This window comes from Hordeum vulgare, chromosome 6H (genome assembly GCF_904849725.1).
Source record: "Hordeum vulgare subsp. vulgare chromosome 6H, MorexV3_pseudomolecules_assembly, whole genome shotgun sequence".
In the NCBI taxonomy this organism is placed as follows: Eukaryota; Viridiplantae; Streptophyta; class Magnoliopsida; order Poales; family Poaceae; genus Hordeum; species Hordeum vulgare.
Window position 1 is genome coordinate 213,909,657 of NC_058523.1, and position 24,857 is coordinate 213,934,513.

Genomic DNA, 24,857 nt, shown 5'->3' on the forward strand with positions numbered 1-24,857 from the left:
ACAAGAGAGCGACAACAGTCATCAATATGCATTGAGATTAACCAATATTGAGTGCAAGGATGAGTAGGATACAAGTCACCATAAACATGAATATCATATAGGCTATGTTGATTTTGTTTCAACTACATGCGTAAACATGCGCCAAGTCAGGCCACTTGAATCATTCAAAGGAGGATACCATCCTATCATACTACATCATAATCATCTTGAAATTCATGTTGCCATCCAAGACAACCCATTATAAGCTCCTAGCTAATTAAGCATGGCATCAGAAACTATGATTTCTAAATTGTCATTGCAAACATGTTTCTCTCACAACAAAGCTAAATTAGGAACGATGAGCTAGTCATATTTACAAAAACAAAATGGATCGAGTTCGTACCAGCTTTTCTAGGCTCGGTCACTTCATCATATATCGTCATTATTGCCTTTCACTTGCACTATTGAATGATGTGAACAATAATAAGAGTGTTCGTGCATTGGACTACGCTGGCATCTGCAAGCAAACACAAAGGAGAAGACAAAGTAATATGGCTCTTTGACAGATAAACAGATATGCATGGGAGAGCCACTAAACATTGTAACCATGGTCTTCTACCTTGACCCAAAGAAAAAGAAAACTATTTACACGGGAAAGTTCCCAACAAGCAAAAGAAGAATGAGAAATCTTTTTGGGTTTTCTCAAACTAGACAAACACACGAGAAGAAAGCGAGAAAAAGAAATAAACTAGCATGGATGATACAGTGGAAAGGTGTGAACACCGACTAACAAAGTGAAAGCGTAAGCAAGAATATAAAGTCGGTGAGAAATATGTACTCCCCAAGCTTAGGCTTTTGGCCTAAGGTGGTCTACTCCCACGGCTCGAAGTAACCGTCTCCGGTGTACTCCGGAGTGTACTGAGGATGCCACTACTGTGTGAGCTCCTCTGGCTCCCACTGATAAACTGGCGTCTAGTACTCGACTCGTAGCTCGGGCACGGGCACCTGTGGTGGTGCTATGCCCCAATATGCGTAGATGTCCGAGGGCATAATAATGTACCTGCCTAGATGAAGATTGAAGAAAGAAGGAGCAGGCAAAGTAATAGTCTCACGAGTGCCCTAACTAAATACCAGGTTATAAATCATCCTCTTATTTATATCTTTATCAAGAAAGTCATGGCGAACCATGCTATCATAATCTAGATATCTCTCAGGAAGAAGAATTTCTTCTTCCTCGTGCAGTCTAATAGGTATCTCAAAATGTCTAGCAAGACGGGTAGCATAGATACCTCCATAAACAACGCCTTTAGAACGGTTCGTGTTCAACCATTGAGCCACTATAGCGCCCAAGCTATAAGTTTTATCATTATAAAGGGCTTCGTGCAAAACCTCAAGATATGGGGAGCTAAGGGCCCCAGCTTTCCCATGGCCAATCAAACATTTTCCCACGAATAATGAGAAGTACCGAAGCACTCAAAAATGCATGCTAGCAACTCTAGCGCAAGACACTCATCTCTCCTCTCCTACAGCAATAGTATCAATGAAAGCCTCCAAGTCCCGTGCACGAGTTTCATGAATATCCCCAACATAAGGTAATTTGAAGACATTGCAAAAATCCTAAAGTGACATGCGCTGGGGGATATCATATAGCTTGAACTCAACCATAGGAGGACTCTTCGTTGGATTGAAGTTAAAGCTTTGCACGAAAATATTAGTGAGGAGGAGGTATTGTGGACACTTATCTTCAACAAATGTGTTAAGGCCTGCGTTCTCCACCAAGTAATAAAAAGACTCATAAAGACCGGTGGCACGTAAGAACACATCGCTTGGCCACTCGCACGCTCGAACTTCTGCAACTCGAGGGACCGGATACTTGGGTTTCTTCTTCTCATTTTCACCATCCTTGGGGTCACGGCTTGAAGAGCCTCTTAGGAACCTCCTCATCTTTTCCCTTTTCTATCACTGAACAAAGGTGACTCAAAACAAAGGTGAACAAGGCTCAACAAAACTCAGAGCAACTACTTCTTCAAGTGCCTAGAGGCCATATCACGCATCAAAACTACATGGGACCAGCTAAAATTAGCATGCAAAGCTCAAGAACGGGGTCACCAAGGCAGCAATAATACGCAACGAATAAGGCAGTAGAGCAAAAACTAATTGGGCCAATGGAGGAGTCACATACCAAGGAACAATTCCCCCAAAACAGTTTGGTGAATGGGGCGTTGCACAAGGAGATCGAAAATCGCAGCAAGAAGAGCAAGAACACGGGTTTGAGCTGTAGAATGAATTTTTCTGCAGCTAGGAGAAGGAGATTGGAGCTGGAATAAGTGGAGGGGGGACACGTGGGCCCCACAAGCCTGGTAGGAGCGGCCAGGGGGGTGCCCGCGCCTCCTGGGCTTGTGGCCCACTGGTGCATCCCCCTGACTAGCTCTCCGTCTCAAAAAAATTCAAAAATTCTAGAAAAATCATACTTGATTTTCAGGGCATTTGAAGAACTTTTATTTTCGGGAAATTTTTCTATGGGACGCAAGAAGCAGATAACAGGAAAAGCTAAAGCTAAAGCTAAATCTATCATTTTCCTTCTAAACAACCGAAAGTAAAAGTTTGGAACACAGGGTTGTGACTCTCATATTCATCCATCTCATGGTCATCAAAAGAAATCCGTCAATGTGGTTGATCAAGTCTCCCTGACAAACTTTTTCAAATCGCATAAAAACGGAGAATTTTTGAATAGTCACTAGGTCACCTCAATGGGGATGTGCATATCTCCAACAAGCAAATCATACTTCATCTTAACAGTAGGTATAGGGCATTCGAAGCTCCCAACAAGAATCGATGAAGTTTTTTCAATAGCATTAATGCAATGTACTCAATATAGTTTCTTCGGAAAGTGCACCGTATGCTCATTACCATTGACATGGCAAGTGACATTGCCTTTGTTGCAATAAATAACAGCCCCTGCAGTGTTTAAAAAGGGTCTTCCGAGGCTGACCTCCATGGCATCATCCTCGGGAATATCCAGAATAACAAAGTATGTTAAGATAGTAATGTTAGCAACCACAACAGGCACATCCTCGCAAATGCTGATAGGGAAAGCAGTTGATTTGTCGGCCATTTGCAAGGACATTTCAGTGGGTGTCAACTTGTCCAATTCAAGTCTACGATAAAGAGAGAGAGGCATAACACTAACACCGGCTCCAAGGTCGGATAAAGAAGTTCTAACGTAGTGTCCTTTAATGGAGCAAGGTATAGTGGGTACTCCTCGATCACCTAGTTTCTTAGGAGTTCCACCCTTGAAGGTGTAATTAGCGAGCATGGTGGAAATCTCAACCTCAGGTATCCTCCTCTTATTAGTCACAATATCCTTCATGTACTTACCATAACGAGACATTTTGAGCATATATGTCAAACGCATTTGCAGAAAGACAGGTCTAATCATATCAACAAATCGCTCAAAATATTCATCATCTTTTTTCTTGGATGGTTTGGGATGAAAGGGCATGGGTTTCTGAACCCATGGTTCCCTTTCTTTACCATGCTTCCTAGCAGTGAAGTTGTTCTTATCGTATCTGCTATTCTTAGGTTGTCGGTTATCAAGATCAACAGGTTCAATCTACACATCCTTATCATTGCTAGGTTGAGCATCAACATGAACATCACTATCGATATTGTCATTTGGCTCATGTTCATCACCAGATTGTGTTTCTGCATCAGAAACAGAGACATCATTTGGATTCTCGGGTGTAACAGCAACATGGTTGCTAGCACGCAAGTTCCTATCATCTTTCTTTTTCTTCCTAGGATGACTAGGTGCATCAGTGCTAACTCCTTGAGAATCTTGTTCAATTCTCTTAGGATGACCCTCGGGATACAAAGGTTCCTAGGTCATTCTACCACCTCTAGTGACGACTCTGACAGAATTGTCATTCAACTCATTGAGCAAGTCATTTTGAGCCTTAACTACTTGTTCTACCTGAGTAGTAACCATAGAGGCATGTTAACTCAAAAGCTTAAGATCATTGACGTTTCCATCCACACAAGCACTTAAATGACTAAGCATACGAGCATTCTGTTCCAATTGTCTGCTAACATAATCATTGAAACTTTGTTGTTTGGCAACAAAGTTATCAAATTCATCTAGGCATAAGCTAGCAGGTTTATCAAAAGGAATATCACTCTCATTGAATCTACGAAGAGAATTTACCTCTACTACCTGTGTCGGGTTATCAAGACCATGGATCTCTTTGATAGGTGGTAGATTTTTGACATCTTATGGTTTAATGCCTTTCTCTCGCATAGATTTCTTAGCTTCTTGCATATCTTTAGGACTGAGGAATAGGATACCTCTTCTCTTTGGAGTTGGCTTCAGAGGTGGTTCGGGAATAGTCCAAGCATTCTCATTGCACAAGATATTATTCAATAGAATCTCAGCTTGTTTCATAGTTCGTCCCCTGAAAACACAACCAACACAACTATCTAGGTGGTCCCTAGAAGCATTGGTTAGTCCATTATAGAAGATATCAAATTTTTCATTCTTCTATAGAGGGTGATCTGGCAAAGCATTCAGTAGCTGGACAAGCCTCCCCAAGCTTGTGGGAGACTCTCTTCTTCAACTTGCACAAAGTTATATATATCCTGCAAGGCAGCTTCTTTCTTGTGGGCGGGAAAATATTTCTCAGAGAAGTAGTAGATCATATCCTGGGGACTACGCACACAACCAGGAGCAAGAGAAGTGAACCAAGTCTTAGCATCACCCTTTAGCGACAAAGGAAACATCTTAAGGATATAGTAGTGGCTGATCTTTTCCTCACTCGTGAATAGGGCGGCTACATCGTGCATCTTACTAAGATGTGCTACAACCGTTTCAGACTCATAACCATGAAAAGGATCAGATTCGACCAAAGTGATTAACTCAGGGTCGACAGAGAATTCATAGTCCTTATCGGTCACAAAGATAGGCGCAGTAGCAAACTTCGGGTCGTATTTCGTCCTAGCGTTCAGAGATTTTTCTTTCCACTTGCGCAGTAATTTCTCAAGATCATAGCTATCCTTACAAGCAAGAAAGTCCTCAGCTATCTCTCCCTCCATAACACAACCCTCAGGTATATCCGGCAATTCATATCTAGGAGAGCTAGTTCTAACAGGTGAAATAGCAGGTTCTACTTCAATAATCTCAGCAGTTTCAGGAGTATCATCACATTCAGCAGCAACTCTAGCAATTTGTGCATCAAGGAATGCACCTAGTGGCAAAGCAGTATCAAGCAAAGCATCATCACAAGAATCATGGATAGCAGAAGTAGCATGATCAAGCACAGGCGACACATCAAAATTTCTAGCAGGAGGTGGTGTCGCAAACTTACTCATAACTGAAGGTGAATCAAGTGCAGAGCTAGATGGTAGTTCCGTACCTGTCCTCGTAGTTGAGAGCAAGACTTTAGTTTTTGGATCTCTCGGATTCCTCATAGTGATCAACAAACATAAATCCCAAGTGACTCAGAGAATAGAGCTAGGCCTCCTCGGCAACAGCGCCAAAAAATAGTCTTGATAACCCACAAGTATAGAGGGTCGCAACAGTTTTCGAGGGTAAAGTATTCAACCCAAATTTGTTGATTCGACACAAGGGGAAGCAAAATAATATTCTCGAGTATTAGTAGTTGAGTTGTCAATTCAACCACACCTGAAAGACTTAGTATCTGCAGCAAAGTATGAGTAGCAAAGTAGTGTGATAGAAACAGTAGCAATGGTAACAGTAGCAGCAGTGACAGCAGTAGCGGTAACAGTAGCGGCAGCGACAGCAGTAGCGACAAAGTAACGTAGCAAGGACCAGTAGAAAAAACTCTTTGTCATTGTATCGGTGATGGATAATTATGACGGATGACATTCATCATGCAACAGTTATAACATGGGAAGATATGTAACTACCTCCAGTTCGTCAATGTAATGTAGGCATGTATTCTGTATGTAGTCATACGTGCTTATGAAAAGAACTTGCATGACATCTATTGTCCATCCCTCCCGTGGCAGCGGGGTCCTAATGGAAACTACGGGATATTAAGGTTCTCCTCTTAATAGAGAACTAGAACAAAGCATTAGCACTTAGTGAATACATGAACTCCTCATACTATGGTCATCTCCGGGAGTGCTTCCAGCTATTGTCACTCCGGGGTTGCCGGGTCATAACACATAGTAGGTAACTACAACTTGCAAGATAGGATCGAGAACACATATATATTGACGAGAACATAATAGGTTCAGATCTTAAATCATGGCACTCGGGCCCTAGTGACAACCATTAAGCATGGCAAAGTAGTAGCAACATCAATCTCACAACATAGTGGATACTAGGGATCAATCCCCATCAAAATTAACTCGATTACATGATAGATCTCATCCAACCCATCACCGTCCAGCAAGCCTACTATGAGATTACTCATGAACGATGAAGAGGATCATGGAATTGACGATGAAGGAAGGTTGATGATGACGATGGCGACGATCTCCCCTCTCCGGAGCCCAGAACGGACTCCAGATCTGCCCTCCAGAGGAAGAACAGGTGGTGGCGGCACCTCCGTATCATAAAACGCGATGAACTCTCCTCCTTGATTTATTTTCCAGACGAAAGGGACTAAATAGAGCTGGAGTTGGAGGTGGTGGAGCCCCGAGGGCCCCACAAGCCTGCTAGGCATGGCCAGGGGGGCCGCGCCTCCTAGGCTTGTGGACACCTCGCTCCACGCCTCCGGTTGATTCTTGTGCATTATTTTTTTATATATTCCACAAAAAATCCTCATAAATTTTCGGGTCATTCCGAGAACTTTTATTTCTGCGCAAAAACAACACCATAGAAATTCAGCTGAAAACACTGTTAGTCCGGGTTTGTTCCATTCAAATCATGCAAATTAGAGTCCAAAACAAGGGCAAAAAAGTTTGGAAAAGTAGATACGATGGAGACGTATCAGGATTCGACATTCAATGGGTCCGTTTGTTCATGGTCGTCTTACAACGGTTCTCATTGTGTCTTAAGAGTCCTTGTAACTTGCTACGACTCGGGGACGCTTCGTATGCCGTGTGCACTACCTTGCACATGATGGCTAGTGTAAGGTCGAGCCTGTGCGATCATATCCACGAAGATATCGGATGGAATCGCCGTCATACGTTTGTTCCGAGCAATCCTAGCTCATACTTGGTTTGCGAGTGGCTTTTAATCATATGTTGTCGGTAGTTACTTTGAGGGAGCATTCTTACTAATTGTTGTTCGAATGCAATTGCTAAGTATTCTTGTTCAGATATTTCTGTCTATTGATTCAGCTTTACCTTGAATGTTAATCTCTGGTCTAACGTGTTCTCCGTCTTCAAGATGTCTACACCAACTCGCCAGACTCCGGGTCGTGAGGGTGTTAATCCTCCACCGTCACCTCCTCCTCTAGAGGCATGGCAAGCGGTGATGGCAGCAACAAATGCTAACACTCAGATGTTACTTCAGCTGTTGCAAGAGAGGAACAATCAGCAGCAGGGCAATTTCAATCATGGTGGTCATCAGTTTGCAACTCTGAATCAATTCCTGGCGAACCAGCCGAAGCCCTTCACGTCTTGTGACCAGCCATTCGACGCTGATGACTGGATTCGTGACATGAACAAGCACTTTGACTGCAGTAATGTGCGACCAGAGGAATTCGTCAAGTTTGCAACTTTTCAGCTCAACGGATAGGCGTTAGAATGGTGGCAACAGTTGAGGGACTCCACGGGCGGCAAAATGATCAGCTGGGATGAATTTTGTAGAGATTTCAGGTCTCACTATATCCCGTCTAGCTTTGTGGAAGAGATGCATGAGAAGTTCAGACGCTTGAAGCAAGGAGGATCTTCTGTGTACAAGTACAATGTCGAGTTCCATGAGCTCGCTCGGTATGCTAGACAGGACATCCCAGATCAAAAGAGCAAGATTTATCAGTTCAGAGGTGGTTTGAAGGAAGACTTGCAGTTGGCCCTTGCCTTGCACGATACCGATGAGTTCGATAAGTTCTATAACTTGGCTCAGAGGGCTGAAACAGCTTTGCTCAAAGTGGAGAATTCAAGGAAGTGTTTCAGAGATTCCAGTTCCTCGTCCTCAACTAAGGTGGTTCAGAAGCCGCAGAAATAATGGGTGTCTCCTCCTCCTTGACAATTTCAGCAGTTCAAGCAGTCAGGTGGTCATGGTTCTTCCCACCGACCTAACCCAGCTTTCCAACAGAGGTTTCAGCAGGAGAAGCAAGGGAATCCTCAAGTGCAATTTCGTCCGCTGTCAAAGGTGACTTGTCACAAGTGTGGGCAGAAGGGTCACTACTCCAACCAGTGCACCACTCAGCAGCGTCTTCCGCCCCCTCCTCGAGTGAAGCCTCCAAACAATGCAATGGTGAGGTTCAATCCCACGTCTGTGAGAGTCAATATGGTGAATGCAGCAGAAGCAGAAAACTCCTCAGATGTGATAATGGGTAATCTCTTGGTTAATCATATTCCTACAAAGGTTTTATTTGATTTTGGTGCATCGCATTGCTTCATGTCCCATCCATTCTTTGCAAAGCATGATTTTGTTTGTGAAGATTTGCTTAAGCCTGTCTCAGTGGTTTCCACTGGGATGTTGATGAATTCCAATTGTTTGGTTCGGGATGTCTCTGTCAAGATGGGTGACTATTCCTTCGCGGCTTCTCCAATTGTCCTTGGCAAGTCTGATATTGATCTGATCCTTGGGATGGATTGGTTGGCAATGAAGAAGGCATTTCTTGATTATGAAGCTAAAGAAGTCAAGCTAACTCATCCTTTGGAGGACGTGATTATCTTCACGGCGCGTGATGACACGATCCGTCTATTTTCCTTGAATGAGAAGGGTGAGATCTCTCCAATTTCTCAAGTCCCAGTGGTCTGTGAGTATGAAGATGTCTTTCCGGAAGAACTTCCAGGAATGCCTCCGCACCGGGCAGTTGAGTTTGTAATTGAGATTGAACTGGGTACTGAACCAGTATGCAAGCGACCGTATAAACTGGGTCTAGAAGAGTTGAAAGAGCTGAAGAAGCAGCTTGATGAGCAAGAGCGTCTGGGTCTGATCAGACCAAGCTCATCTCCTTGGGGTTGTGGAGTTCTTTTTGTCAAGAAGAAGGATGGCACAGACCGACTATGTGTCGATTACCGTCCATTGAATAAGAAGACGATCAGAAACAAGTATCCACTTGCCAACATCAATGAGTTGTTCGAGGAATTGAAAGGTGCTAAGATCTTCTCTAAGCTTGATCTTAGGATGGGCTATCATCAGATTCACATTCGTGAAAAGGACATTCCAAAGACTGACTTCAGGACAAGCTTTGGCTCGTATGAGTACACAGTGATGTCTTTCGATCTCGCCAATGCTCCACCGACCTTCGGTCGGATGATAATTATATCTTCTCCCCATTCAGGAATGAATTTTTCTTGTTGTATCTTGATGACATTCTGGTCTTTTCTAAAACTGAGGAAGAGCATGAATAACATCTCCGACTTGTGCTTGATAAGCTAAGAGAGCATAAGTTCTATGATAAGTTCTCCAAATGTGAGTTCTGGTTGAAGAAATTTGTGTACCTTGGGCACATCATCTCCGCCGAGGGTATCAAAGTTGATCCGTCAAAGGTGCAGGCCATTGTTGAGTGGGAACCTCCTCAGAGTGTGAAGCAACTTCGAAGCTTTCTCGGGCTTGCAAGCTATTGCAGAAGATTCGTTAAGAATTTCTCTAAGATTGCTAAGCCTTTGTCAAGCCTTCTTCAGAAGAGTGTGAATTTTGTGTGGTCTCCTGAGTGTCTGTTGGCCTTCGACACACTCAAAGAGAAGTTCACTTCTACTCCAGTCTTGACTCCTCCTGATGATTCCAAGTCTTATCAAGTGTTTTGTGATGCCTCTCTTCAAGGTCTTGGTGCAGTTCTGATGCAAGAGAAGAAAGTGGTAGCTTATACCTCGAGGCAGTTGAAGCCAAGTGAGAAGAATTACCCCACTTATGATGTTGAGTTGGTGGCAGTGGTACATGCTCTGATGACTTGGAGACATCTCTTATTGGGCACACAGGGTGAGGTCTACACCGATCACCAGAGTCTCAAATATATCTTCACCCGACCTAGTCTCAATCTTTGGCAAACTCGCTGGGTGGAAATGATCCAAGATTACAATCCGAGCGTTGACTACACTCCAGGCAAAGCTAATGTCATTGTAGATGCTTTGAGAAGAAAGGCTTACTGCAACAGTCTAAATCTGAAGCCTCTCCAGCCTGATATTTGTGAATCTTTCAGGAAGCTCAACCTTCAGTTAGTACCTCAGGGATTTCTTGCTAATCTCCAGATTTCTCCTACCTTGGAAGACCAAGTACGACAAGGTCAACTTCTGGATGCTGTGGTGAAGAAAGTTAAGCTTGGCTTGGCAAAGAGCATTCCAAAATATAAGTGCTTCTGTGTTGATGACAGAGATACCTTTTTCTTCGAGGACCGCCTTGTCGTTCCAAAAGGGGAGGTCAGGAAGGTTATCATGGAAGAAGCCCATAATTCCCTTCTCTCGATACATCCATGAAGTTACAAAATGTCTCAGGATTTGAAGCAGAAATTCTAGTGGACTCGCATGAAACGTGAAATTGCTCAGTTCGTGAACGAGTGTGATGTTTATCACAGAGTGAAAGTAGAGCATCAACATCCAGCAGGCCTCCTTCATCCTTTGCCCATACGTGAGTGGAAATTCGATCATGTTGAGATGGATTTTGTCATGGGGTTTCTGAAGTCCAAGAAAGGCAACGATGCTATCTTCGTCGTCATTGACAAGTTGAGAAAAGTCGCTCATTTTCATCCAGTCAAGGAGTCTATCTCGGTAGCTCAGCTTGCAGAGTTGTATACGTCAAGGATAGTCTCATTGCATGGTGTTCCAATGATCATTTCTTCACATCATGGAAGCATCTTTACTTCCAAGTTCTAGGATTCATTTCAGTCTACGATGGGTACTAAGATTCGATTCAGTATAGCTTTCTATCCTCAGACAAGTGGGCAAGTTGAGAGACTCAATCAGATCCTTGAGGATATGCTCGGAGCCTGTGTGATTTATTTTGGCATGAAGTGAGAAGGTTGCCTACCATTTGCCTAGTTCTCATACAACAACAAGTTTCACGCAAGCTCAGGCAAGGCTCCATTCGAGATTCTATATGGAAGGAAGTGTCGTGCCCCGCTCAATTGGCAGAGACTCGTGAGCGTCAGATTCTTGGGAATGACATGATTGCTAAAGCAGAAGAAATGTATCGTGTCATTCAGGATAATCTCAAAGCAAGGCAATCCCGTCAGAAGAGCTACTACGATAGCAAGCATCGTGACATGACTTTTCAGCTCGATGATTTCATGTATCTCAAAGTGTCTCCCATGAAGGGCACTCAGCGCTTCGGCATCAAAGGGAAGCTTGCTCCTCGTTGTGTTGGTCCTTTCAGAATTGTTGGCAAGAGTGGCTATCTTGCATATCAGTTAGAGCTTCCTCCAACTTCTCAAATGTGCATGACGCGTTTCATGTCTCTCATCTTCGGAGATGCTTCAAGACTCCCGAGCGAGCAGTTTACATCCAGGATATCGACCTCCAGCTCGAGCTCTCCTACCATGAGCATCCAGTTGCAGTTCTTGAAGTGACCGAGCGCAAGACCCGCAATAAGTCAATCAAGTTTCTCAAAGTGCAGTGGTCACATCATTCCGACAAAGAGGCCACTTGGGAGGGCGAGGACCACCTCCGTTCTGAATTTCTAGAGTTCTTCCAGTCCTAGATCTCGGGTCGAGATCCTCTTGTAGTGTGGGAGAGTTGTGACAGCCCAAGTGCTTCCTTTCCCTTTTGTAAGCTTTTCCATATGTGGCAACCATGTTGAGGAAATGTTATGGAGTTGAAGTATGGTTTATCATTTCATGTGCATCTCATGCATCATGCATATCTTGCTTTTTCCTTTTGCTTAGTCTTTGTTCTTGGTGTGGGTGCATGTGAGTGCATGTCTGTGGTGTTGGTCTTGTGGAGTGTGGTGTGGGTGCATAAGAGCCCTTCAAAAACCCCTAGTTGTAGCATGGACAAAATAAAAACCCATCTCTCTTTTCTAACTTGAGGCAGAATTTAAGTTTCTATTTTGGCCCATTAAAAATGTCCAACATCTTTGATAAACCTTCTAAAGATTTGTGGGTGGCAATACTCACCTATTTGGATTTCCTCCATTTGTATTTATTTCAAAAAAACATGGCCAATTTCAATTAAACCTAATTATTTTTGCTTGCTCAAAAATGCCCCACCTATTTTTTATAAATAGGGGGGTCATTTTTGAATGTCTATGAATTTATGCTTTGGGAAAATCTTTTCCTTTCTCCTGGTTTTAACTCAAGCTGGTTTGGATTTATATTTTAAGGACCTGCCTTTTTTGTGTGTGAGAGAGAGAGGCTATGGTCCGGTTTCATCCCCGTGGCCCATCTCCTCATCCAGCAGGCCCGACGTGCGATCGTCTCCCTCCTCTCGCTGTCGTCACATGTACAATCACAGGAGCACCACCGATCCCTTCTTCCCCTCAATCTAGTGGCTCCAAGCGCTCATCCTGAGGTCCATAAGAGCAGCTCCCGCCATCTCGAACCCTAGCCCTCTCCATTTTTGCCTCTTCCTCCTCCTTCGCGCAGCCAACCCTTCTCCCTCGCCTCCTTCTTTCCTCTCCCTCATAGGTAAGCTTCTTAGAAAGTGAGGTTCAGGTTCAGAGCGGCAGCCGTCGTTGCGCATCCCCCACTCATCGCCAGTGCTCCTCCGTGGAGTCCAAGATGGTAGGGAGGATGCTGGATCCACCCTCGATCTGTTCCCGTCGCTAGGGAGCTGGATCCCTTCCTCTCTCGTCGCCTCCGCGTCGTCTTCACCGGAGCGGAGCTGCGGTTCGAAGGTCGCCGCCCCGCCTCTTCTTCCCCTTCCCCGCGTCGTTCCTCTTCGTCGAGGTGCTCCAGGGTGAGCACCATCTCCTCCTCTTCCTTACCCCGCGCATAGGATCTCCTCTCTGCACGTGTTCGTCGCCGGCGTTGAGCTCTTCTTGGCCCGATGCAACAGCCCCGTCGCGCCGCCGTCGTGGGCTACCTCCCAGTGGGTTATCCCCGGGAATGGATCCCCTAGGGACCCCCCATCCCTCGCTGGTGGTTAGATTGCCGGATAGGCGCCGGAGTGGTCGCCGGCGTGCCTCCCCTGTTCCGGCTACCGCGATAGATGCAGAGTCAGAGGGGCATGTCCAAAAGGGCAACGCCCCCTCCTCTATTCAGTGTCGATGGCATAGCATAGTGGTAGCGTGCGTGTGTGTAGTGTAGGTGATCGTGGGTTCGATCCCCCCTTGCCGCACCTTTAATTTTTGCGAGTTGATTCCTCAGTGCAAACTTAGCAATTTTTCTAAGTGTTGAAGCTAAGTTTTCATGCCCTGTTTTGAGCTTGGTTCCAAGTGAGGTGTTGTTCTTTTGAGGCTACACCAATCGAAGGAATGGTAGTGGGTGAACCCCTCTACAACTTGGTGCCATAATTTTCTTTATAGGATTTTGCATGTGAGATTTACTCCTTGTCAAAGTGGGCACTTGGTTAAAAATGGCAGATTGTGAAAAGCTGTAATTTTCACTAAGTGTGTTGTTCTGATGTTATTTTCTTGCCATGTGGTGTTGAGTGTATTTGCTTTCCTATTGGGAATTAGCCTAAGAAACAAACTAATGTTTGTTTGCTGGTATGTTTGTCTAGATCTCGGTAAAATTTCATGCCCATATACCTCTTGTAGATATCCCTTTGGAGGCTGCCAAAAATGCTTCAAAGCATAAGCAGCTAGTGAAATCTGTAATTTTCACCAAGTCCTAATCTGATATGTTTGGTCCAAGTTTAGAGTTGTATATATTTTGATGTGTGACCCCTTTGCCTTAGCTACTTGTTAGAGGTTGTAATGTTATTGGTTGGCTTCAGTTTCATGTCTTGTTTGAATTAATTAGAGGGTTGTAGCTGCTATAGATCTTGTGGTCAAAGTGATATGATGCTGTTAAAAACAGATTGTGTGTCAAACTGGTTTTGAGCTTGCTGTGAGCTATGGTTGATGGTTTTTTGTGTTTTTAACACTATCCCACTTGGAATTTGGTGCTTGTTCAAATGGAAACCTGGGTTCACTAGTGAGTGCCCATATAATCATGTTTGTTGTTGTTTTGTCTCCGTAGACCTTCGTAACTTGTTTTCTAGTTTATGGTTGAACCGAAACTCCGTTCACGTTGTTCTTTTTGTCAAAATAACTTAACATGAGGTTGTGACCAGAATATAAACAACTCAACTAATGCACATGAAAGTGACTAGATTAGTGATGCATGCCCTCTTCATCACACATGCATCATATTGATTGTTGCATTATGTTTTTCTGGTGTTTATTTGCTGTTATTTTCCTTTGGGTAGCATTGGGAACGGAGAATGAGTATGTGGATTCCGTAGAGTTCGTGCAGGAAGAACAAGAGCAGTTCCAGTTTGAAGAAATCACAGGCAAGATGATCATGACCTTGACACTGTTTCTAGCTTTGTTATGCTTAGAGTTACGTTTCCTTTGTTACATCTCCGCTGCCTACCACATGATATATAGGCCATCACACCTTGCCATGAAACCTCAAACACCTCCCCTCCTAGCAAATATGGTTTGGCTAAGTATGCTTGCTCCACCACTAATTGTTAGCATTGCTAGTTGCAGGTGCCAGCTGGTCCATGTGATAACATGGGCAATTTGATATCATTATTTTTAATTTCTATTTAATTAATGCACCTATATACTTTGTAATTAACGGAAGGCCTAGACTTTTGCCCGGTGATTTGTTCCGTTGTTGTCGCCTTAGTTTCGGCTACCGGTGTTTAATTCCATAACTTAGCGCTCCTAACACGTTCGGGGTTGTTATGGCCCCCCCTCGATAAATCGTATAGTCATAAGACTTGTCTGGCAGGACCCAACTTTGATGTTAATTTGCTAATAACTTAATAATAATAAGCATAGGGAATAGGTACCCCAAGGAATCTAATCAACCCCCGGGCCCGTGTTCCTCATGAGTGTTGGTCCAACCCAAAGCCGTTTGTGGGGCCAATGAGGGCAACCCGGGAGATGTCTATCACGACACCGTACGCTGTGCTTATCCGACGTGTCCTGAGATTGAGATACACGGCTCTTATCGGGTTCGTCGACACGACGGGAGGTCTTGCCAGATTTGTCTTACTTTAGCGATATATCTTGCGCATTGGGATTCCGGTGAGATTTTGAGTCTTCTCAGAGTTGAGGTTTTCCTCTAAGAAATACGACGATATCACGAGTTTCGTGGTAGAGAATTACTATGCGGCCTATGGTACTTTGTGATGGACTAGTTGGAGCACCCCTGTAGGGTTTAATCTTTCGGAAAGCCGTGCGTGCGGTTATGTGGAAAACATGGATATTTTGTTAACATCCGGTTCTAGACAAATTTAAGTAATCCTAATAAAAATTGCCAACTGAGTGCGTAACCGTGACTATCTCCTTTAGAGATCCTTCTCTGTTCGAGAACACGGTGGGGTTATGAATGACGTAAGTAGGTGGTCAGGATCACTTAGTGATCAAACTAGTTATCGATCGTCTTGCGTAGGCCACATATGATAACTCTGTTCATCATAAGGTAGCCACCATATAAGCTTAGGTTGTTGCAAACTCATACACTTAACCTTCCTCACCCATTAACTCAGTTAGATTCGATACCAAGATCATAGGATTGTTGAGTCCTCGTGGCTCACGGTTTACTACAAACACCCACAGGTACAGGTAGCCCTGATGCAGGAGCTCTCGATGATATCCAGTTGATGTGGGAGTTCGATGAGGACAGCGGCAGGTGCTATGGCAATAGAAGTCCTTCCCCGGCAACGCCAGGAATTCTTCTTGTTACCAAGTATTCTATGTTGCAAAAATCAGAGCTTGTTAAAACTTTTTCAAATAATGTTGTGAGTGCAATGTGAACCCTTGTTTGAGTGTATGCTTGTCTGTTTGATGACTCAAACCTATGAAAACTTATTATTTTGCTTTCTTCAAATACCCTTTCTCCTTTATATCAAGATCACCTTGATCATGTTGGGATACACTACTAGCTCATGATGCCAAGTGGCACTTCCAACCAAAGTTGGTGATCTGATCCAAATATTATTTTCATTCATTAAAAACATTAATTGGTGATTTAAAATATTATTTTCCTATTTTATATCTATGTCTGTTTCTAAGGCCAGTAATGATATTCCCACAAGGAAAATTGCTTTCCTGCCTATTTTATATCTATGTCTGTTTCTATTTTATGAGTAAATTCATGAAAGCTCAGAAGGACATATATTTTCCATATATAAGATTTTCAACCCTACTTTACATTAATATTATTTGAGTAAAACCCTGAAAACCATTTCTGTCTGTTTTAGTTTTTTGAGATGTTTCCAAAGGAAATTATCTCAATAAAATCCCGTAAAATTACAGGAGCCCTCCCAAACCATATTAGGTGCTCACCTAAAATCTCACCTTGATCCAAAACCCTCTTTGTCCAGAGTAGAGTTGGAACAACTCTACATTGCAAAGTTTCTCCTATGGAGCTGAAACTTTGCAGAGGTGTATAACACCCCAAATGAGGACTCCACACCAAAGATGATATTTGTGAGACTCTGTTTGGCCACACTTCCTTTGTAAAGGACAGTACTGGTCATTTTGAGACATTTTCAAGTTTACAAAGCCAAACTTGTTCAATAGAGCTCAGATTTGGTGGAACCCCATGTTTTTACCCCAAGACCAAACCTGTTAAGTTTCATTTACAGTGGTGGAGTGGAAGCACCCCAAGTCACTGTCGAACACCTACTGACAGGAAGGTAAAACCCCCCCTAGCCACTGTTTGACCCAATGTCAAGGCCCCAAACTTGGTGGGTTAGAGCACCAAAACACCCTGAGCACCCAGTCAATCAGCGCCTCCCCAACTCCAAGCACAAGTGACAAGAACTCCAATTTGAACTGCAGGGCAGTACTGGCAACACTAGTGTTCCTTGCTCCCTTGACCAGCTCGAGCTCCCACTAAACCTCAACTGCTAGGCTCACTCCCAGCAACACTCAGGACATGGAGGACACGTCCCAAGTGCCCCAGAGCGAGCCAGCATGCGGTGGCATGCCAAAACTGTGCTCTGGGCGCGTTGCGGAGAGCCACCAGCAAGGGGCCGACGCTCCGGCCGGTCCCAACCTCCCCAGTTATGTCCAAACGCTCCCCCGACAACCCTTCAGTGCAAGGCTACCCCAGGGACCCTCTCCCCCTCGCGCAAGAGCTTAGGCGATGCGTGCCCGTGCGCGCCCGACACGGCCGAGCATGCACTGTCGCTGCGGCTCGACCCCACTCGCTTTCCCTCTGCGGCCGTTGCACCAGGAGGTCCTAAACCATGTCCCGAACCCGTGGTTTCGCGGCCAGCACCTCACTGTGCTCGCACGCGCACCACGGTGAGTCACCGGCGCGCCCGAGTCGGGTCACCGTCGTTGGCCTATAAATAGGTCCCCCCGGCACTCTAGCACCCTCCAAGCAGCTTCAGCACAACCAGTACACACTCCCTAGCCACCCAATCGAGCTCGCAGAGCCCCGGTGCTCGAGATCGACCGAGGCCCCTCCGCCTCGGAGCTCCGGTCGATCTCCGGCTACACGTCGGCTCCTGCGCTGCCCGACCTCCCATTACACTCCCCTTGACACTAGGAACATTTTCCCTAACTTTCTCGAGCGAATCCATACCCCTAGCCCGTAGTTCAACACCAACCCAAACCCTTTCGCCACGAGCACCTCGTCGCCGGCGACCCAGACCACCTTCGGTGACGTCCCGACCACGAGCAGGTAGGCGGAGGCACGAGGGACCCGTTCCCGTTCCTTGATTGGCCTGAGGACAACGGCAGCCTCGCCGGCGTCCATCTCCACCTCTCTGGCTAGAGGTAGGAGAAGGACCCGACAGGTGGAGCCCACCTGTCGGTGTCCTGGGGCAGCCAGCGCGTGCACCTGCTGACGCTGACCCCAGGGGCCCGCAGGTCAGGTTTGAATCTGGCCCGTGCGCGCCTGGTGGCCAGGCCTGCTGGCTGGGGCGACTGGGTCTAACCCCTGGCCTTTTCCTTTTATTTTTAATCCAGCAAACTAATTGATTTTTATAAAAAGATTTAGCCAGTAGAAAAATATAATTCTTCCACTAGTAATTTTCTAAAAATGAGTAGTATTTGATTCTGTAATAGTTGACATTTATCAAAAACAGAAACTATTTTGATATAATAAAATGATATTAAAAGCACTTGTTTGCTTCTCTTTGCTTTTAAATAAATATGCTTAGCTAATAAAACTATAGGAAACATTTTCCAAAATAATAAACATAATTTATTCAAGCCTTGCAACATTTTTAAAAGCACTTTGTGATCTGTTTTAGTGAGAGCTAGTATTAATTTATTCCTTTCTCGACGGTAGAGATACCGAGTGACGGAGGATCCTGAGCGGAAGACCTCGAAGACCCCGGATACCTAGCTGATGAAGGCAAGCAGCCCTTTTGCCATGACTTAAGTATATAAAATGATGCATGCTAGAATAGCAAGTATATTCCGTTGCAGGTGATCACGATGCCGGATCATCATTGATGTGATGGTACCGAAGGCTTCTTCGAAGCACTTGCATTGATAGTAATGATATTCACGTGGCTCCTCGGAGCACAAACATGATGAGGTGACCCTACCATCTACGAGGATCATGGTACTGTCATGTTGACTAGTAAAGTAAGATCACTGCATTAAGCTTGACCCTCCCCCGTGAGGGTCATGTTATTACCATGTTGACAAGTAATAATAGAGCATTTTATCATGAGAATGATGATGAGTTAAATAAAGAGTTTATGAAAACCCCATCGGGTGCCACTAATGCCCGAGGGTGAGGATGAGTTGGTGATCACTTTTGGTGAAGTGATGCACTCGTGATTTCGGTGTGAGTATGGTTTCGGAAATGGATTAGATTTATGATGTGTCGACCGTCCCAACCTTACCAGTACGACCACGATACCCCTTTATGGGACGGGGCTTTGTTGATTATTCTGGTCGGTACTAGCAAAGAGCCACATTACTAGTGGCGGGAGTGATCGGTGTCACTCTCGTGATGGGGTCGTGCCAGGTAGGACGACTATGCCATTATTATGAGTTCCAGGCACACCGTTGGTCCCTGCATGGTTGTTACAGTCCAGAGTTGGTGCTCGTAAGATGTACAACATGTGGGCTGGGTACCAATCGAGTGGACCTCTTTGTCTAGTATCGTCATGGGAAATATGATGATCGGGTACTTACCTCGGGTATATGTGATATACCGCGAGTCGTGGATGACACAGAAGTTTCCCGTTTCTCGTGGGTCCAGCGTACTACCTCTGCAGAGTGTAAACTATTCTAATAGCCGTGTCCACAGTCAAGGACAGTTGGGTGGTGCTGCTTAAACTATGTCCTGTGTTTTCGTATATACCAAGTGTGTGTGGGTGTGGTGTTAAAAAGGTGTTGTTATTATAATCACAATAATATGATCAAGTTTGGTGACTTGACATATAGGGTAAACCCGGATGGTTTAGCCCTCATTAATACATTGAGGTTATGACAAGTCCGATGACTTGGCATGTAGGGTGAACCCGGATGGTTCAACCCTTAGCAGATATGTTGATATCTGTAACCTGTTCTTCAAAAGTGATTCTTTAACCTGATGCATATACATGATCATTCCACCCAGTTGGGTTACACTAAAGATGCATGTTACTCTTATTCCTTACCACATATATTCATATCATGGGCTGTTTGCGAGTACATTCAAAGTACTCATTGGCTTGCCACTGGTTATGTTATTGACCAGACATGGAAGGACCGGAGTTCGGCGATGAGTATGCCGTCGGAGACGAACCTGCGATCTAGGACGCTTCCAAGTCAGAATGTCTGTCGGTGTAGGCTTGATGGCATGGGCACCGCTTAGCCCTTACGAGTTTCCGCTACTCGATGTATCCGTTTAAATTGGCTTTAGGCCTTGCTCTTGAACCCGACCTTTGGTTCGTTCGATGTAATAAATTCGGTACTTGGATGTAGGACTCTATTATTCAGTATCTGTGTTCAGTGAACATTCATCCTTGGGGTCACTGGGCACGGCGAACTCGACTTGCTAGTCGGGGTGCCCATAGAAGGTGCAGAGGTCACCGAACAGACTTTACATCCTCCACTTGTCTCGTGTGGATCCAGTATGTCTCTTGTCGAGCATGGATGACTCGGCATGGAAGTGGCACGCACGCTACGGACATCTAAATTTCTAGGCTCTTCGGCAACTTGGACAAAAAGAAATGGTACGTGGTCTACCGTGCATCGAACATGTCGACCAAGTGTGCAACTGTTGTCTTATTGGGAAACAAAGGAGGGCCCCGTTCCCAAGAGATGGAAAATTTAGAGCGAGTAAAGTTCTTGAGTTGGTCCATGGAGATTTGTTGGTCCCATGCGGATTACAGTCATAGATATTTCTTACACCGGCCACCCCTGCCGAAAATAGATATTTCTTGCTCATCGTCGACGACCTTAGCACATACATGTGGGTTGTGTTGTTGAAGATGAAGGATCAAGCTTTGAAAGCCTTCAGGATAGTAAAAATGGCGGTCGAAGTAGAATCCAAAGCCAAGTTAAAGGCCCTCTGTATTGATCGGGGGGGTGAGTTCAAGTCTCATGAATTCACAAGATTCTGCAGAACACACAGGATCGAGAGGTACCTTACTACACCATATTCACCACAGCAAAATGGTTTTGTGGAGCGGAGGAACCAAACTGTGGTGGCGATGGCACAAAGCATGTTAAAGAGTAAAGGCATGCCGGGCAAGTATTGGGGTGAGGCGGTCAATACGGCCATTTATTTGCTGAACCGGGGTGTGGTTGGAATGACGCCCTATGAAGCATGGTACGGACACAAGCCCGCGGTTGATCATCTTCGTACTTTCGGGTGCATGGCGCATGTGAAGACACGGGCGAGGCATACTAGCAAATTGGCGGATCGGGGTACTCCAATGATATTGGTTGGCTATGAAGCGGGCACAAAGGCGTACCGTGTGTGCAACCCCTCAAACAACAAGGTGGTTGTGACGCGTGATGTGGTCTTTGAAGAAGCGAAGTCAAGGAATTGGAACTCCAGCGAGCAAGTATGCCCAGATGACATTTTTAATGTCGTTTGCGACAAATCTGAACATGCAGAAGCTGACGATCAACTGAAGACGTCGTCGGGACAGATCGATCCTCCGAACACAGCTGCTACTGAAAACACGCCAGCTAGGTCAGCGGTGTCGCTTAAGCCTGCAATCAGCACGTCCCCTAGCGCAGCTGGGTCCACATGCAGCAACCGAGGCAAGCGAGCCATACAAGTTGCAGCCTGCAGCACGCCTGACAGCGTTCCCCGTAGCGCTGGTAGCCCAGGCCGTGGCACCTCTCCTGGAGGTTCTGGTGATGGTGGTATGACCCAGAGTCCACCAAGACACGTGCATGGGGCTGATGGTTCTCTTGTACGTGCACCAGTTTCACCCGGTTCACCTCGTGGATGTGTAGCCAGCCCAGGGGTGCTCTAATCGGCAGAAATCGGAAGTGTGGCAACTTCAGGATAAAATTATTCGTCTTTGACGAAAGAGGAGACGAGGGAACGTCCGCCAACACCAGTACGTCTTTGATCAGTGGTGGATTTATATCCGAAGGAAACATTTCAAACCATAAATCCGGTGAAAACTAAAGGAAGAGGACAACAATGTTTGCTTAGCGTCGAGGAACCGACAAAGTTTGAAGAAGCAAACACGAAGGAGTGTTGGCGTCGTGCTATGGATGAGGAGTTGGGGTCGATCCGATACAACAAAACATGGGAGCTCATGGATCCTCCCAACGGCCATAAAATTATAGAGGCAGTAATCCAGCTTCCTAAAGAACGTTTAGGACTGGAGTGAAGCAATGTATTTCCTCCATATCACAGTGAGGAATATGTTTATGCTGAAATATCTTGTTCCTCGCACACAGCACTGAAGCATAGTAGTTGAGTTGGTTCCTTGTCCAATACTTCATGTGCCTGATGTGAAGCTTATCATATGGATTCTCGCAAGTAAAGTACATGTGTACTTCATAGAATGCCTCCTTTTGAAACTTTGGCCTTTTGGAGAAAGGATGATTCTGCTGCAGTTAAAGATTATGCTGCTGTTCTTGAGGAGGAGCCACTATCATTGTTGTTTCTGTGTTTACCACAACAATAGCAGTTTTAGTGTTTGGGGCAGGAGCATTTTCTTCATTCTGAGCATTTTCATCAGGTTGAGGATTTTCCTCAGCTTGAGGAATTTGCTTTTCGGAGGAGGCAATTGCAACATTTGTTGCTGCATTGTCTTCAGTTGATGCAGCTGATTTTTGAGCAGATTCCTCACGGAAGGTCTTCCTATCAGTTTGATCTTCCTCTGTCAGCTCAACAGTGTAGCTAAATCGAGGTGGCTTTTGCTGCATAGGAGGAGTAGCTTTCTTGTTGTATTCATCAACTGCAGCTGTTGCAGCCTTGATGAAATTCACCTTGACACTTTGATGATCAGATAGACTTGTGTACTTATCTGTCAAGGTTTTAAGTTCAGTGTGAGTCGATACAAGAGCTTCAAGCGTCAACTTGAGGAGATTCTTCTTGAGGAATTTCTCATTCTTGAGTTTAGCATCCTTTGCTTGCTTGGCTTGCTGTTCGTTCCATTTTGCCTCATTCATGAAAGTTGCTACCATGTGGCTTACACCAGGGGGAATCTTCAAGTCATCAATGGGAGTGTTTGGATCTTCCTACCAGAGGTTGATGAAGTCCAGCAGAACCTTCGAGTCCATGGCAAGAGGAATAGAGCTGCTGAGGCTTGAGCAACTCGTTCCTGCGTGTTTCTGATGATAGCTTGAAGAGTTTCCTCATCAAATTCCTCACTTCCTTGTGATGCAGAAGGAACGTTGATGAATTTTCTAGGACTAGGCCTAATACCTCTTCCAGCAGTCATTTTAGTCTTCAATAGAGGTGGTGAAGATTTTGTAGCAGAGCTCGTGGCAGGCGGTACTGAGGAACTTGATGGAGCAGGTTGATGCTTAATGAGCTCCTTCTGTTGAGGTTGTGAGGACTTTGGTGTTGTTGGAAAATTTGTCACTGGTGCAGCCTTCTGAGGAAATTGCTCTTTTGGCACCGAGGCCTTTGGTTTCTTTAGCACAGTCTTCTTCTGAGGAATTGCTGTAGCAGAGGCCTCAGCACCTGAAGAGGTGGCGGCAGTGGCAGCAGCAGCAGGGTCATCATTGAATTTCTTCACGGTTGCTTCTGCCTTCTTCTGTAACTTAGACACATATTTGTCTTTCTCATCACGGTAATCCTCAATAGTTTTCAATGCTTGAGGGATGAGCAACTTGTTGATCACCCTCAGGAGGCCTCTTGCTAGGTGGATTGAGGGCGAATTTCTTCGCATAATTAGGAGTAACATAGTTGTACTCCTTCCACTCCTTACCCCACCTGCGTTTAATTTTCTGAAGCCTCATCTTGCGCTTCGCCATGGTTTCTTTACCATGAGTTTCCTCATCAGGTGTGTTGTAGTTAGCGTATATACCTTCAGGAATCTGAAAAGTTGTGTTGTGTTCAAGCTTCTTTCCTCCCATCTGCTTCCTGTCATCTTCCATTTTCTTCAACTGAGGCTTTTGCTGATGAATATGCACTCTTGAAGATTCTGATGACACTAGTAAAGTTTCTTCGAGGAACGCGGCAAATGAGTTAAGTTTATGTGAACCTAGTGATTCATCAGCTGACATTTTTGTACCTATGAACAAAGTATAGGTGCGAAGAATTTGGAGAGGTCATATGCGTTCTCAGATTTGAAGAAATTGATAATTTTAGAAATCGAGCAATTTGACCAGTGGTGTGGGGACCCCGACTAGCAAGTCGAGTTCGCCGTGCCCAGTGACCCCAAGGATCAATGTTCACTCAACACAGATACTGAATAATAGAGTCTTACATCCAAGTACTGAAATTATTACATCAAACGACCAGAAGGTCGGGTTCAAGAGCGAGGCCTAAATCCAATTAAACAGATACATCGGGGTAGCGGAAACTCGTAAGGGCTAAGCAGTGCCCATGCCATCAAGCCTACACCGACAGGCATTCTGACTTGGAAGCGTCCTAGATCGCAGGTTCGTCTCCGAAGGCGTACTCGTCGCCAAACTCCGGTCCTTCCATGTCTAGTCAATAATATAACCAGTGGAAAGCCAATGAGTACTTTGAATGTACTCGCAAACAGCCCATGATATGAACATTGATAGTGAAGAATAACAGTAACATGTATCTTTGGTGGAATGCAATTTGGTGGAATGATCAGGTATATGCAACAAGTTAAAGAACTACTCTTGAAGAACAGGTTACAGATATCAACAAACCTGACAAGGGTTGAACACACCGGGTTCACCCTATATGCCAAGACACCGAACTTGGTCATATAAATTCCTCAAGTAACTCCGGTTATTAACACCATTCACCGAACTCACACACACACACTTGGTTTATGCGGAAACGCTGGACGTAGTTTAAGCAGCACCACCCAACTATCCTTGACCGTGGACACGACTATTCGAATAGTTTGACACTCTGCAGAGGTAGTACGCTGGACCCACGAGAAACGGGAAACTTCCGTGTCATCCACGACTCGCGGTATATCACGTATACCCGAGGTAAGTACCCGATCATCATCTTTCCCCTAACGATACTAGACAAAGAGGTCCATTTGATTGGTACCCAGCCCACATGTTTTACGTCTTATGAGCACCGACTATGGACAGTATCAACCATGCGGGGACCAAA